The sequence below is a fragment of the Oncorhynchus gorbuscha genome, unplaced genomic scaffold, assembly GCF_021184085.1.
Source record: "Oncorhynchus gorbuscha isolate QuinsamMale2020 ecotype Even-year unplaced genomic scaffold, OgorEven_v1.0 Un_scaffold_1402, whole genome shotgun sequence".
Lineage (NCBI taxonomy): Eukaryota > Metazoa > Chordata > Actinopteri > Salmoniformes > Salmonidae > Oncorhynchus > Oncorhynchus gorbuscha.
In genome coordinates, this window is record NW_025746188.1 from 9,088 (window position 1) to 24,368 (window position 15,281).

A 15,281-nucleotide genomic window follows, 5' to 3' on the forward strand; every position below is an offset into this window, starting at 1 on the left:
GTACTGTATTGTGACTTGGTGTCCTGGACAGTCACAGAGCTCACATCTACTCTGTACTGTATTGTGACTTGGTGTCCTGGACAGTCACAGAGCTCACATCTACCCTGTACTGTATTGTGACTTGGTGTCCTGGACAGTCACAGAGCTCACATCTACCCTGTACTGTATTGTGACTTGGTATCCTGGACAGTCACAGAGCTCACATCTACTCTGTACTGTATTGTGACTTGGTGTCCTGGACAGTCACATAGCTCACATCTACTCTGTACTGTATTGTGACTTGGTGTCCTGGACAGTCACAGAGCTCACATCTACTCTGTACTGTATTGTGACTTGGTGTCCTGGACAGTCACAGAGCTCACATCTACTCTGTACTGTATTGTGACTTGGTGTCCTGGACAGTCACAGAGCTCACATCTACCCTGTACTGTATTGTGACTTGGTGTCCTGGACAGTCACAGAGCTCACATCTACTCTGTACTCTATTGTGACTTTGGTGTCCTGGACAGTCACAGAGCTCACATCTACTCTGTACCGTATTGTGACTTGGTGTCCTGGACAGTCACAGAGCTCACATCTACTCTGTACCGTATTGTGACTTGGTGTCCTGGACAGTCACAGAGCTCACATCTACTCTGTACCGTATTGTGACTTGGTGTCCTGGATAGTCACAGAGCTCACATCTACTCTGTACTGTATTGTGACTTGGTGCCCTGGACAGTCACAGAGCTCACATCTACTCTGTACTGTATTGTGACTTGGTGTCCTGGACAGTCACAGGGCTCACAGGAACAAACCAGATAGAGCAGCAACTTGGATTACATTTGCCTTGTAATATAATTTCACTAATGTATAAAGCCCAACAACAACCAGACAGAGAGACATTGCAGATGAAGACAGAGAGAATTTCAGAAGGACTAAATTGTGGAGGCATATTACCCAGAAACCCCCAGACAATATGACCAGGGTCACAATGATGTTGACTTTGAAGGTAACAAACATGATCGTGTGGATGTTATATGCTTCTACTCTGTAGCTGTTCATTGGTCCTTTTTGTATGATGAGTAATCATCAGGTGGATGTTATACGGAATGAATAGACAGCTGTTAATTGGTCCTATAATGATCATGACCATAATCCTAGCATTGGCAGTCACTGCCCTTTAAAGCTGAGGAAGGACGATCATTTTTTAATTTTTAATTTTACAGCCTATTGGATGACTGTCATTCATATTCCATTCACCCTGCTCAATGTAACATCGATAGGTTTAGGCTCCAACGTGACACTCAGATTTTCCCTATACCCGTCATACAACCTAGCCTATGAATGACAGTTTACATGGTAGGTGCACAGATCAAGATAAATTTGTGACAGACAGTGACGCATTCAATACCGCCTTGCACACTCCTGTCTGCATCTAACTGATCGAGGGTGTAATCATTATTCCAACAGTTGCAAACGAGAGTTTCTATTGGACAAATTCAGTTATGTTTATCCCAGTTTCGTTCTGTTTTCAGAACGTTTTTCAACCAAATCGGCTGAATAAATACACCCCTGATCACAAGAAAAACTGTTGACTTTCATAGCAGCCACGTACAAACAGCATGATCACTTTGATCGTTGTAACTATGATTCCTTCTCGCATCAATGCGCTCTCCTCTCCTCACTTTTTCCCTTCACTTGGGGACTTCAGTGCACAACATTCAGCTGTCTGTGAGCAGGCGAAAAAACCTTTCCAAGCCAAACCTTCATATCATAACCGCTAACCGCTACACACAGCCTACATCGTTGTCACCATTAATTTTAGCTAACGTCATAGTCAACATAGCTACTAGAACTAACTCGATGGTAAACCCGCTACAATCGTGCAGTACAGTGTACCGTCGGCAAGCAGTTACACCGGCAGTAGCAATAAATTAACAAAACCAAAAGCTTAATTTGACTTGGAAGTGTTCCAGTGTCGGATTGTCATAGCCAGCTAGCTAACATAGCATCCCTCTGTTATAGCCAGCTAGCTAACATAGCATCCCTCTGTTATAGCCAGCTAGCTAACATAGCATCCCTCTGTTATAGCCAGCTAGCTAACATAGCATCCCTCTTTTATAGCCAGCTAGCTAACATAGCATCCCTCTGTTATAGCCAGCTAGCTAACATAGCATCCCTCTGTTATAGCCAGCGAGCTAACATAGCATCCCTCTGTTATAGCCAGCTAGCTCACATAGCATCCCTATGTTATAGCCAGCGAGCTCACATAGCATCCCTCTGTTATAGCCAGCTAGCTAACATAGCATCCCTCTGTTATAGCCAGCTAGCTAACATAGCATCCCTCTGTTATAGCCTCCTAGGTCCTGTGTAGCTCACATAGCATCCCTCTGTTTGAGCAGGGTGTTTGAGTAGGCTAAACTATTAAGCTGAATTTGCTAGCTAAGTGAAAGTCAAAGTGAAAGAAAATACAACGCAATATAGCTAGCTCCCTCTCTTGCTTCTCCTTCAACTGAGGTGGCAGGGTAGCCTAGTGGTTAGAGCGTTGGACTAGTAACCGGAAGGTTGCAAGTTCAACTCCCCGAGCTGACAAGGTACAAATCTGTCATTCTGACCCTGAACAGGCAGTTAACACACTGTTCTTAACTAGCCTAGTTAAATAAAGCTTTAAAAAAATAAAATAATTATAATAATTATAATCATAATTATAATTTACTGTGTCAATGGAAGGGGGTTGAGAACCATGAGCCTCCTAGGTCCTGTGTAGAGCATTGTGCTTGTAAAGCCAGGGTTATGGGTTTGATTTACAACGGGTGACCAGTATGAACATGTATGTAAATCAAATCAAATTTTATTTGTCACATACACATGGTTAGCAGATGTTAATGCGAGTGTAGCGAAATGCTTGTGCTTCTAGTTCCGACAATGCAGTGATAACCAACAAGTAATCTAACTAACAATTCCAAAACTACTGTCTTATACACAGTGTAAGGGGATAAGGAACATGTACATAAGGATATATGAATGAGTGATGGTACAGAGCAGCATACAGTAGATGGTATCGAGTACAGTATATACATATGAGATGAGTGTGTAGACAAAGTAAACAAAGTGGCATAGTTAAAGTGGCTAGTGATACATGTGTTACATAAGGATGCAGTCGATGTTGTAGAGTACAGTATATACATATGCATATGAGATGAATAATGTAGGGTAAGTAACATTATATAAGGTAGCATTGTTTAAAGTGGCTAGTGATATATTTACATCATTTCCCATCAATTCCCATTATTAAAATGGCTGGAGTTGGGTCAGTGTCAATGACAGTGTGTTGGCAGCAGCCACTCAATGTTAGTGGTGGCTGTTTAACAGTCTGATGGCCTTGAGATAGAAGCTGTTTTTCAGTCTCTCGGTCCCAGCTTTGATGCACCTGTACTGACCTCGCCTTCTGGATGATAGCGGGGTGAACTCACTACTGTAAGTCGCTCTGCGTAAGAGTGACTGTTAAAATGTAAAAATATAGGCTTTGTATTGAAGTCAATGTACCCAGATGGAAGGGTGGAAGCTAGCTGTCGTCTGCTGCTCTCCTACAGAGTGCTGTTGAGGCTAATTTAACCTTCTTCTTTATAACTAGGCTAGTTAATGTAAACCTTCATTTCAATTATTTGGTGAAGTGAATATATTTATAGTTTTATCTAAAAAAATATATACCTTTTGTTTATTTGTCACTATTTAAATGTTTTATTAAATTCCCTGAGGAGGATGGTCCTCCACTAAATGCTGGGGGTCGGCTTCCTGTAGTGCATTGTATAATAAAGCGTATTGTTTTTTCAGTCAGATATTATTGGTGTGAAATAATGTATTGCGAAATGTCTACACTAGGCTATGTTACAGCTACTGCAATAGCTGAGCACAGTCGAGCGGTGCTCGTCTCAAAACGAGGCTGCAACGTCATGAGGAAACGCAAAACCTCGCCCAGAGAGAAGCGACAGACCGAGCGACGAGAGGCGCTAACAGATTGGAGCTCCGGAGGATAACTGTAAGTACCTTATCTACACACATTTCTATTGGCTGAGATTTTGTTACTATCTGTGCCATGTTTGCGGCGTTTTCGGCCGCTCGGGATAATGCGAAATAGTGGCACATGATGCCATGGTTTTTCCAGACAGAATGATCCATTATTGCAAATGAAAACGGGAGACCGGTTTCTGGGGATGCACAACACACGGTTTGCGGAAGCGCAGGTCATATGCCTAGAATATGGCGGAGCAGAGAGTGAAACAATACAACTCATAATGTTGTCAGACAATTGTATTTATTTTATTTTTTTGTCATGCATAATGCAGAGTTTGTATCCAGCGACTGTTCTCGGTCGCGCGGTTGGATAACAAAAAAGGAACAGCGTTTTGACCGATATCCTTCCCGTGACGGGGTTGAAGTTACAACGGAAATGGAAAAGTTATTCGATTGTCTAGAATTACACACGTTCTTTGGGACACTGGGTCCTTATCGATTATCATAACAGGAAGCCTGGAATTATTCAAGCGGTTATCAAATTTGATAACATTTGTAATCTATTTCGTATTAGTTTTGTACCGTTTTTATGCTGTGAAAGCTGCAGTTAGTTCTATATGCGTGAGATACGGGCCCCGCCTAGTTCACGAGTGAATCTGTCGATGGGGAGGGACACAACTGGGTGGTGGTTTCATCTTAGTTGAACGGAACCGAAAAGACACGGAATTGTCATATTAGCTTATACTCTTCACGATTATGAAACGTGTGGACTATAGGCCAAGATCGACAGCATGTTAGATCCATATTTGATATTCATTTTAATAGTGAGATTTTCTTCAATCATACATTCGAAAATATTTAAGATTTCTACTCTGTGACTGCAATCAAATCAACGTGTATTTTGTCGTGTACACAGATTTGGAGTTGCAACGAAATCCTAGCTCCAACAGTTCAGTAATACCTAGTAATACAAAACAATACACACATAATCCACAAAGTGAAAACACAACGAACACTTGTAAAAGTAACTAACTGTTGTCTCTTATGTGAATGCATTTTGTCCTCACAGTTATAGATTATAATAAAACACTTCCTGAGTTACAACACAGTTTGAACTACTCTGAACAACTATCAGTCATTCTGCTGTCAGTTATTGGTAAGAGGATGTGAAACCACGGTCAGGGAGAGAGGGAGGGAGGGAGAAAGAGGGAGGGAGGGAGAAAGAGGGAGGGAGAAAGAAAGAGGGAGGGAGGGAGAAAGAGAGGGAGGGAGGGAGAAAGAAAGAGGGAGGGAGGGAGAAAGAAAGAGGGAGGGAGGGAGAAAGGAGGGAGGGAGGGAGTGGGGGAGGGAGAAAGAAAGAGGGAGGGAGTGGGGGAGGGAGAAAGAAAGAGGGAGGGAGGGAGGGAGAAAGAAAGAAAGAGGGAGGGAGGGAGGGAGAAAGAGAGAAAGAAAGAGGGAGGGAGGGAGGGAGGGAGGGAGAAAGAGAGAAAGAGGGAGGGAGGGAGGGAGAAGAAGAGAAAGAAAGAAAGAGGGAGGGAGGGAGGGAGGGAGAAAGAGAGAAAGAAAGAGGGAGGGAGGGAGGGAGGGAGAAAGAGAGAAAGAGAGAAAGAAAGAGGGAGGGAGGGAGGGAGGGAGAAAGAGAGAAAGAAAGAGGGAGGGAGGGAGGGAGGGAGAAAGAGAGAAAGAAAGAAAGAAAGAAAGAAAGAGGGAGGGAGGGTGGGAGGGAGAAAGAGAGAAAGAAAGAGGGAGGGAGGAAAGAAAGAAAGAAAGAAAGAAAGAGAGAAAGAGGGAGGGAGGGAGAAAGAAAGAAAGAGAGAGTGGGAGGGAGAAAGAAAGAGAGAGAGAGGGAGGGAGAAAGAAAGGGAGGGAGAAAGAAAGAAAGAGAGAGGGAGGGAGGGAGGGAGAAAGGGAGGGAGGGAGAGAGAGAGAAAGAAAGAGGGAGGGAGTGGGGGAGGGAGAAAGAAAGAGGGAGGGAGGGAGGGAGGGGGAGAGAGAGAGAGAGAAAGAAAGAGGGAGGGAGGGAGGGAGAAAGAGAGAAAGAAAGAGGGAGGGAGGGAGGGAGGGAGGGAGAAAGAAAGAAAGAAAGAGGGAGGGAGGGAGAAAGAGGGAGGGAGGGAGGGAGAAAGAAAGAAAGAAAGAGAGAGAGTGGGAGGGAGAAAGAAAGAGAGAGGGAGGGAGGGAGGGAGAAAGAAAGGAGGGAGGGGGGGAGGGAGGGAGAAAGAAAGGGAGGGAGGGGGGGAGGGGGGAGGGATGGAGAAAGAAAGGGAGGGAGAGGGAGGGAGGGAGGGAGAACTATAGGACTTTATAAAGAGCTTGTTTGTTGAATGTGTTTTATTTAGTTCTGACCGTTTTATGACCTCTACTCAGCTGTACCTTCTCTCTACTGTTCACTACTGTCTGTATGCAGGGCAAATGGTCAATGTTTTAAATGGACTATTATGTTTTTCAGTTAGTTTATGACAGTTGTGTGTGTGTGTGTGTGTGTGTGTGTGTGTGTGTGTGTGTGTGTGTGTGTGTGTGTGTGTGTGTGTGTGTGTGTGTGTGTGTGTGTGTGTGTGTGTGTGTGTGTGTGTGTGTGTGTGTGTGTGTGTGTGTGTGTGTGTGTGTGTGTACTAACAGTGTAATGGTTTTTAACAGTTGAATAATGTTATCACTAAGGCTTAATATTAGAAAGACCACTGTGGTGATGATCATGTTGCTATAAGGCGTCCAGAGAATATCTCTTAACCAATGGGAACGTTTCCTAGTTTCCACCAGTTTCCTGTATGTATCAGACCAGAGACAAGGCAGTAGTTTCCTGTATGTGACAGACCAGGGACAAGGCAGTAGTTTCCTGTATGTATCAGACCAGGGACAAGGCAGTAGTTTCCTGTATGTATCAGACCAGGGACAAGGCAGTAGTTTCCTGTATGTGACAGACCAGGGACAAGGCAGTAGTTTCCTGTATGTGTCAGACCAGGGACTAGGCAGTAGTTTCCTGTACGTGTCAGACCAGGGACAAGGCAGTAGTTTCCTGTATGTGACAGACCAGGGACAAGGCAGTAGTTTCCTGTATGTGACATACCAGGGACAAGGCAGTAGTTTCCTGTACGTGTCAGACCAGGGACAAGGCAGTAGTTTGTGTGATGTGTGTTGTCATGTGTTGCTGCCATGCTGTGTTGCTGCCATGCTGTGTTGCTGCCATGCTGTGTTGTCATGTGTTGCTGCCATGCTGTGTTGTCATGTGTTGCTGCCATGTTGTGTTGTCATGTGTTGCTGCCATGCTGTGTTATCATGTGTTGCTGCCATGCTGTTGTTGTCTTAGGCCTGTCTTTTTGTAGTGTTGCTACCATGCTGTGTTGTCTTAGGCCTGTCTTTATTTAGTGCTGTGTTGTAGTGTTGTATCCCTTGTCGTGATGTGTGTCATGTTGCTGTGTTGTGTCTCTTGTCGTGATGTGTGTTTATGTGTTGCTGTGTTGTATCTCTTGTCGTGATGTGTGTTTATGTGTTGCTGTGTTGTTTCTCTTGTCGTGATGTGTGTTTATGTGTTGCTGTGTTGTATCCCTTGTTGTGATGTGTGTTTATGTGTTGTGTTGTATCTCTTGTCGTGATGTGTGTTTATGTGTTGCTGTGTTGTATCCCTTGTTGTGATGTGTGTTTATGTGTTGCTGTGTTGTATCCCTTGTTGTGATGTGTGTTTATGTGTTGTGTTGTATCTCTTGTCGTGATGTGTGTTTATGTGTTGTGTTGTATCCCTTGTTGTGATGTGTGTTTATGTGTTGTAGTGTTGTATCTCTTGTTGTGATGTGTGTTTATGTGTTGCTGTGTTGTATCCCTTGTTGTGATGTGTGTTTATGTGTTGCTGTGTTGTATCTCTTGTCGTGATGTGTGTTTATGTGTTGCTGTGTTGTTTCTCTTGTCGTGATGTGTGTTTATGTGTTGCTGTGTTGTGTCTCTTGTCGTGATGTGTGTTTATGTGTTGCTGTGTTGTATTTCTTGTCATGTTGCTGTGTTGTTTCTCTTGTCGTGATGTGTGTTTATGTGTTGCTGTGTTGTTTCTCTTGTCGTGATGTGTGTTTATGTGTTGCTGTGTTGTCTCTTGTCGTGATGTGTGTTTATGTGTTGCTGTGTTGTATCTCTTGTCGTGATGTGTGTTTATGTGTTGTAGTGTTGTATCTCTTGTCGTGATGTGTGTCATGTTGCTGTGTTGTGTCTCTTGTCGTGATGTGTGTTTGTGTGTTGCTGTGTTGTATTTCTTGTCGTGATGTGTGTTTGTGTGTTGTGTTGTATCCCTTGTCGTGATGTGTGTTTATGTGTTGCTGTGTTGTATCCCTTGTCGTGATGTGTGTTTATGTGTTGCTGTGTTGTGTCTCTTGTCGTGATGTGTGTCATGTCCTATATTTATAGTGTTGGTCCCCGTCCCCACAGAAGTCCTTTTTGTCTTTTGGGAAGCCGTCATTGTAAATATGAATTTGTTCTTTAACTGACTTGCCTAGTTAAAATAAAGGTTCAATTAAAATACAAATGTACATATTACCTCCAATTACCTTGACTAACCTGTACCCCCCACATTGACTCGGTACCGGTACACCCATATATATATCATTTACATTTAACATTTAAGTCATTTAGCAGACGCTCTTATCCAGAGCGACTTACAAATTGGTGCATTCACCTTATAGCTTCGTTATTGTTATTTTATTGTGTTCGTTTATTTAGTGAATCTTTTCTTCACTTTATTTTATTAGAACTGCATTGTGGGTTATTTCACGGTAAGGTCTACCTACACCTGTTGTATTTGGCACATGGGATTAATAAAATGTGATTTGATAACCTCACCTAACACCAAGAGTCATTACATTAACTGCTTTTCAGTCTGATCCTCCTCGCTGACTTTGTTAGTCCAGAGATGTCCGTTAGCCTAAGGACTCTTGACATCTCGTCTACTTCTCAAATGACACCCTATTCCCTATGTAGTGCACTACTTTTAACTTGGGCCCTATGCGGTAGTCCACTACTTTAGACCAGTGCCCTATGGGGGAATAGGGTGCCATTTGGAACGTAGACTAGTGTCGGTTGTCTCCTGTCTGATTGTGCTAAGCAGCGTATTGGCAGCTGAATGTTTGCAGTGAGGTGTATTAGCGTATTAGGATGTCGCAGAGCACACAGTCAGTCAGCCAGCCAGGCAGTCAGCCAGCCAGTCAGTCAGCCAGGCAGCCAGCCAACCAGTCAATCAGCCACTCAGCCAACCAGTCAGTCAGCCAGCCAGTCAGCCCGCTAGCCAGTCAGTCAGTCAGTCAGCCAGCCAGTCAGCCAGTCAGCCAGTCAGCCAGCTAGCCAGTCAGCCAGTGTTGGGAAGGAAGGAGTCCTGGGGGAGTATAGCCTTTATGCAGAGCAGCATGGTGCTAGGCTGGCTGTCAGATAGAGCAAATGACTGCCTGTCTGACTTATTGTCTGACTGAACTGACTGACTGACTGCCTTATTGACTGCTGGTGATAAATGACACCTCCCATAGAGACGTCTGGACTGGTCCCTGAGGACAGAGAGAACCATAGACACAGAATGACTTCCTTCTATGGGTACACTCAATATGGCCGCCGGTCCACCTATCACAGGCCCATTGACTTGAATGGGATTCCCCCATTCTAGTTATTCTATTTTTATGGAGAGACCCCAATAGCAGACTACTCCGCTGGCTCACCTAAGGCTCTATCTCTCAAATCAACTTTCCTTTCAATCCTTGCGTCCTATTTCCTTGCGTCCTATTTCCTCACCTCCTTCCCATTAGAGAGGAAGGTTCAAATCTCAAATCAACTTCCCTTCAATCCTTGCATCCTATTTCCTTGTATCCTATTTCCTTGTGTCCTATTTCCTATTTCCTTGTGTCCTATTTCCTATTTCCTTGTGTCTTATTTCCTAGTTCCTTGCATCCTATTTCCTATTTCCTTGTGTCCTATTTCCTTGTGTCCTATTTCATATTTCCTCACGTCCTATTTCCTCGCCTCCTTCCCATTAGAGAGGTAGTGGGGTTGAGAACAGTGGTGGTCAGTGCCGTTTTAAGACGAGGGAGGATTATTACTATTTTTCTATGAGCAGGGCCTTATTTCTATTACAGCATATTGGATGACAGTCCTATTCCATTCACCCAGTTCAATGCAACATCCCATAGGTTTTAGTCTACCACACGATAGTCTCATTTTCCCTGTACCCATCATGAGGTTGCTACAACCTACAGTGGTTCAATTATTTGGTGACGTGAATATATTTAGTATAGTTTTATCTAAAAAGGATAACTTTTTTTAGTTTCACTATTTAAAAAATATATATATGAAATTCACTGAGGAGGAAGGTCTCCACTGGTTGAGAGGGAGATGACGAGAGAGGATGTGAGGAGTCACAGATGCAGGAATGGTTCTCTCTCTCAACCAGGGACCATAGGACACTAACGGCTTCCCTCCTGATATCGATGCAAGGCCATGTCCAGGAATGGTTCTCTCAACCAGGGACCCAGGTTGAGATGGACTCTAGCTAGGGGCGGGGGCTGTGACATGGCCAGGAATGGTTCTCTCTCTCAACCAGGGACCCAGGTTGAGATGGACTCTAGCTAGGGGCGGGGGCTGTGACATGGCCAGGAATGGTTCTCTCTCTCAACCAGGGACCCAGGATGAGATGGACTCTAGCTAGGGGCGGGGGCTGTGACATGACAAGGAATGCTTCTCTCTCTCAACCAGGGACCCAGGTTGAGATGGACTCTAGCTAGGGGCGGGGGCTGTGACATGACCAGGAATGGTTCTCTCTCTCAACCAGGGACCCAGGTTGAGATGGACTCTAGCTAGGGGCGGGGGCTGTGACATGACCAGGAATGGTTCTCTCTCTCAACCAGGGACCCAGGATGAGATGGACTCTAGCTAGGGGCGGGGGCTGTGACATGACCAGGAATGGTTCTCTCTCTCAACCAGGGACCCAGGTTGAGATGGACTCTAGCTAGGGCGGGGGCTGTGACATGGCCAGGAATGGTTCTCTCTCTCAACCAGGGACCCAGGATGAGATGGACTCTAGCTAGGGGCGGGGCTGTGACATGGCCAGGAATGGTTCTCTCTCTCAACCAGGGACCCAGGTTGAGATGGACTCTAGCTAGGGGCGGGGGCTGTGACATGACAAGGAATGCTTCTCTCTCTCAACCAGGGACCCAGGATGAGATGGACTCTAACTAGGGGCGGGGGCTGTGGCATGACCATTGACGATGCAGCCTGACTGTACGGCTGTTGGTATATCCTCCTGGTCATTTCTGGGAAGTGGTGTCCTCCTCCCTCCACTACCACCGGTTAGCCCACTTTTCCTTTCGGCCAAAGGGCCTTGTTAAACATGGCGGCCCTCTGACGTTTCCCCTTCTTCCTCTGCCTGCCCGACCTCTCCGCATCCATGGAACCAGAGCTGCTCCCCAGGGTGGCTACATGCTGCTATGCTTACAGCTAGCTAGTGATTGGCATTGTGTTTCAGGCTAGCAGTTAACATCTAGCTAGTAAATGACATTGTGCTCCTGTGTGGCTAAATGCTAGCAGTTAACATCTAGCTAGTAAATGACATTGTGCTCCTGGGTTGCTAAATGCTAGCAGTTAACATCTAGCTAGTAAATGACATTGTGCTCCTGTGTGGCTAAATGCTAGCAGTTAACATCTAGCTAGTAAATTACATTGTACTCCTGGGTGGCTAATTGCTAGCAGTTAACATCTAGCTAGTAAATGACATTGTGCTCCTGGGTGGCTAAATGCTAGCAGTTAACATCTAGCTAGTAAATGACAATGTGCTCCTGGGTGGCTAAAGGCTAGCAGTTAACATCTAGCTAGTAAATTACATTGTGCTCCTGGGTGGCTAAAGGCTAGCAGTTAACATCTAGCTAGTACATTTACATTACATTTAAGTCATTTAGCAGACGCTCTTATCCAGAGCGACTTACAATGACATTGTGCTCCTGGGTGGCTAAATGCTAGCAGTTAACATCTAGCTAGTGAATTACATTGTGCTCCTGGGTGGCTAAATGCTAGCAGCTATCTTAGCTTGTGAATAAAATTATGCTGCTATACATTTTCTAACCAACCTTTTAATGGCAATAGTTTCCTCCTGAGGCTGTCAAGATGGCATAAACATCTGACAGGCAGAGGGGGGCTTGTGAGGAAAGATGCCATGTGATGTTATAGCTAATGCAGTCTGTTGTAGCCTGGCCTGTCTCTTCCTAGTATCTCAGTACAATCTGTCTGTCAGCAGTCTGTTGTAGCCTGGCCTGTCTCTTCCTAGTATCTCAGTACAATCTGTCTGTCAGCAGTCTGTTGTAGCCTGGCCTGTCTCTTCCTAGTATCTCAGTACAATCTGTCAGCAGCCTGTTGTAGCCTGGCCTACCTAGGCCTTGTATCTCAGTCTGTCAGCAGCCTGTTGTAGCCAGGCCTACCTAGGCCTTGTATCTCAGTACAGTCTGTCAGCAGCCTGTTGTAGCCAGGCCTACCTAGGCCTTGTATCTCAGTCTGTCAGCAGCCTGTTGTAGCCAGGCCTACCTAGGCCTTGTATCTCAGTCTGTCAGCAGCCTGTTGTAGCCAGGCCTACCTAGGCCTTGTATCTCAGTCTGTCAGCAGCCTGTTGTAGCCAGGCCTACCTAGGCCTTGTATCTCAGTACAGTCTGTCAGCAGCCTGTTGTAGCCAGGCCTACCTAGGCCTTGTATCTCAGTCTGTCAGCAGCCTGTTGTAGCCAGGCCTACCTAGGCCTTGTATCTCAGTCGGTCAGCAGCCTGTTGTAGCCAGGCCTACCTAGGCCTTGTATCTCAGTACAGTCTGTCAGCAGCCTGTTGTAGCCAGGCCTACCTAGGCCTTGTATCTCAGTCTGTCAGCAGCCTGTTGTAGCCAGGCCTACCTAGGCCTTGTATCTCAGTCTGTCAGCAGCCTGTTGTAGCCAGGCCTACCTAGGCCTTGTATCTCAGTACAGTCTGTCAGCAGCCTGTTGTAGCCAGGCCTACCTAGGCCTTGTATCTCAGTCTGTCAGCAGCCTGTTGTAGCCAGGCCTACCTAGGCCTTGTATCTCAGTCTGTCAGCAGCCTGTTGTAGCCAGGCCTACCTAGGCCTTGTATCTCAGTACAGTCTGTCAGCACCCTGTTGTAGCCAGGCCTACCTAGGCCTTGTATCTCAGTCTGTCAGCAGCCTGTTGTAGCCAGGCCTACCTAGGCCTTGTATCTCAGTCTGTCAGCAGCCTGTTGTAGCCAGGCCTACCTAGGCCTTGTATCTCAGTCTGTCAGCAGCCTGTTGTAGCCAGGCCTACCTAGGCCTTGTATCTCAGTACAGTCTGTCAGCAGTCTGTTGTAGCCAGGCCTACCTAGGCCTTGTATCTCAGTCTGTCAGCAGCCTGTTGTAGCCAGGCCTACCTAGGCCTTGTATCTCAGTCTGTCAGCAGCCTGTTGTAGCCAGGCCTACCTAGGCCTTGTATCTCAGTCTGTCAGCAGCCTGTTGTAGCCAGGCCTACCTAGGCCTTGTATCTCAGTCTGTCAGCAGCCTGTTGTAGCCAGGCCTACCTAGGCCTTGTATCTCAGTACAGTCTGTCAGCAGCCTGTTGTAGCCAGGCCTACCTAGGCCTTGTATCTCAGTCTGTCAGCAGCCTGTTGTAGCCAGGCCTACCTAGGCCTTGTATCTCAGTCTGTCAGCAGCCTGTTGTAGCCAGGCCTACCTAGGCCTTGTATCTCAGTCTGTCAGCAGCCTGTTGTAGCCAGGCCTACCTAGGCCTTGTATCTCAGTCTGTCAGCAGCCTGTTGTAGCCAGGCCTACCTAGGCCTTGTATCTCAGTACAGTCTGTCAGCACCCTGTTGTAGCCAGGCCTACCTAGGCCTTGTATCTCAGTACAGTCTGTCAGCAGCCTGTTGTAGCCAGGCCTACCTAGGCCTTGTATCTCAGTCTGTCAGCAGCCTGTTGTAGCCAGGCCTACCTAGGCCTTGTATCTCAGTCTGTCAGCAGCCTGTTGTAGCCAGGCCTACCTAGGCCTTGTATCTCAGTCTGTCAGCAGCCTGTTGTAGCCAGGCCTACCTAGGCCTTGTATCTCAGTACAGTCTGTCAGCAGTCTGTTGTAGCCAGGCCTACCTAGGCCTTGTATCTCAGTCTGTCAGCAGCCTGTTGTAGCCAGGCCTACCTAGGCCTTGTATCTCAGTCTGTCAGCAGCCTGTTGTAGCCAGGCCTACCTAGGCCTTGTATCTCAGTCTGTCAGCAGCCTGTTGTAGCCAGGCCTACCTAGGCCTTGTATCTCAGTCTGTCAGCAGCCTGTTGTAGCCAGGCCTACCTAGGCCTTGTATCTCAGTCTGTCAGCAGCCTGTTGTAGCCAGGCCTACCTAGGCCTTGTATCTCAGTCTGTCAGCAGCCTGTTGTAGCCAGGCCTACCTAGGCCTTGTATCTCAGTCTGTCAGCAGCCTGTTGTAGCCAGGCCTACCTAGGCCTTGTATCTCAGTCTGTCAGCAGCCTGTCAGCAGCCTGTCTGTCAGCAGCCTGTTGTAGCCAGGCCTACCTAGGCCTTGTATCTCAGTCTGTCAGCAGCCTGTTGTAGCCAGGCCTACCTAGGCCTTGTATATCAGTCTGTCAGCAGCCTGTTGTAGCCAGGCCTAACTAGGCCTTGTATCTCAGTCTGTCAGCACCCTGTTGTAGCCAGGCCTACCTAGGCCTTGTATCTCAGTCTGTCAGCAGCCTGTTGTAGCCAGGCCTACCTAGGCCTTGTATCTCAGTCTGTCAGCAGCCTGTTGTAGCCAGGCCTACCTAGGCCTTGTATCTCAGTCTGTCAGCACCCTGTTGTAGCCAGGCCTACCTAGGCCTTGTATCTCAGTCTGTCAGCAGCCCAAGTCTCTGAGCTGCTCTGTTGTTCGTCATTGTTCTCAGTCAGTGGTGTGAGACGTGTCCGATGAGCTCAGGTTGTCCACTATTCACGTCTCTCTCTCTCTTTTTGTTAGCTTTTTATTATTTATTCATTTGTAAAAATGTCTATAAACATAATTCCACTTTGACGTTATGGGGTATTGTGTGTGTGTGTGTGTGTGTGTGTAGACCACTGACACAATCTCAAAATTAAATCCATTTTAATTTCAGGCAGTAACACAACAAAGTATGACAAAAATCAAGGGTTGTGAATACTTTATGAAGGCACTGTAAGATCTATAACTTAAGTCCTCTATAACCCCTTAATAAGGCCTTTATAACCCCTTAATAAGGCCTGTTTAACCCCTTAATAAGGCCTGTTTAACCCCTTAATAAGGCCTGTTTAACCCCTTAATAAGGCCTTTATAACCCC

At 46.2% G+C, this 15,281-nt stretch overlaps 1 protein-coding gene across 1 annotated transcript in view; it reads left to right on the top strand.

Annotated features, from left to right (window-relative positions):
* Nucleotides 1-3,949: 3,949 nt before the first annotated feature.
* The window catches only part of LOC124022472 (ras-related protein Rap-1b), a 131,411-nt gene continuing 120,079 nt past the window's right edge, over nucleotides 3,950-15,281 (top strand). The window contains exon 1 of the mRNA XM_046337388.1: nucleotides 3,950-4,021. The gene's annotated coding sequence lies outside the window, so the exon portion shown is untranslated. The remainder of the gene's footprint in view (nucleotides 4,022-15,281) is intronic.